The sequence below is a fragment of the Triticum dicoccoides genome, chromosome 5B, assembly GCF_002162155.2.
Source record: "Triticum dicoccoides isolate Atlit2015 ecotype Zavitan chromosome 5B, WEW_v2.0, whole genome shotgun sequence".
Lineage (NCBI taxonomy): Eukaryota > Viridiplantae > Streptophyta > Magnoliopsida > Poales > Poaceae > Triticum > Triticum dicoccoides.
This window is the reverse complement of record NC_041389.1, coordinates 548,683,875-548,685,157: the sequence shown is the minus strand read 5'-3', so window position 1 is coordinate 548,685,157 and position 1,283 is coordinate 548,683,875.

The following is a 1,283-nucleotide window of genomic DNA, read 5'->3' as shown; positions in this document are numbered from 1 at the left end:
GGATGTAAATGCTCTAACATTATTGTGTTTGATACTATGTGTGTTAGCTGATTGTCAAAAAATTATTCACGTTACGGTATTGTTCTCAGTTATTTTTATCTTCGTGAATTATATCTTAAAAAAATTTAAAGCCCGTGACAACGCACGGGCGTTCTACTAGTAGAAGTATAAATATATCATGCAAAAAAAATACATGGGAAGTATTCCTGGGGGCCAAATGGCCGTGCCAATTTAGGGGAGCTCACTGGTCATTCATGCCTATTTACCCGCGCATAACATGACACCCACATACACATGGTTTAATGGGTAAATGGGCCAGATTCCCATGCCTATTTACCCGCGCATAAGGAATAGTCTGGTGAAGTTGTCATGGTGGTTCACCACAATGTTGTTTCACTCGTTGGGCATGGTGATTGGTGTAGCGTCAGTCCTCACAAACACGGAGAACCTTGCTGCCCGGTGCCAAATGGCACCACGTTGTGGAAAAAACTTTAACCACCTGACCGACACATTCATCCCCACCATAAAGGTCCGGATCGGTGTTGTCACGTGTGGCGGTGTCTTCGTCGTTCACTGGTTCCCTTCGTCTTCTCGTCATAGAGGGAACGAACATGACCTTTGGAACCGTCACATCATGTGGATAGACATCTGATTGCATTTGAGACCAGTTTTATAGATGATGCACTGTAGAACACTATGTCAAGATATTTATAAATATTACATGGACAGCAACAATATATTGCAATGCACATGACTGGTGCTGATTATTCTGTAGATGGATGTGATTTTTTGATATGCTCTTGCGAACAGTCAAGTTCTTGCACAAGTTGTGCCATGCATTTCTAACATTAAATCTCCCGATATGCTCTTCCACCCCCCGACCTTCCCTATTACTCCCTCCGTTCCAAAATAGATGACTCAACTTTGTACTAACATTAGTACAAAGTTGAGTCATCTATTTTGGAACGGAGGGAGTAATAGTTTGTTAACCATAGTTCTTGCGATGCGGGAAATCTTCGCGTGCAATATTTACTCTGACCAAGTTTGAAATGACCCATGAACTTGGCATCACATCTTTGTCGTTGTTGCCCGGTTCCTCATCCTCCTACTTGTGTTGCCACCAACTCCGCCCTGGGTTTTGGGAGCCCGTGGCGGTAAAACATATTTTCTTTTATAAGTGTCAAAGTTGGCTTCCCGGTCAACTATCGCTAGCCCTTAAATCAAAATTCTAATTATTTCTTGCAATTGTACAAATCATACTGACCTTTTTCTGCTTCAATCTA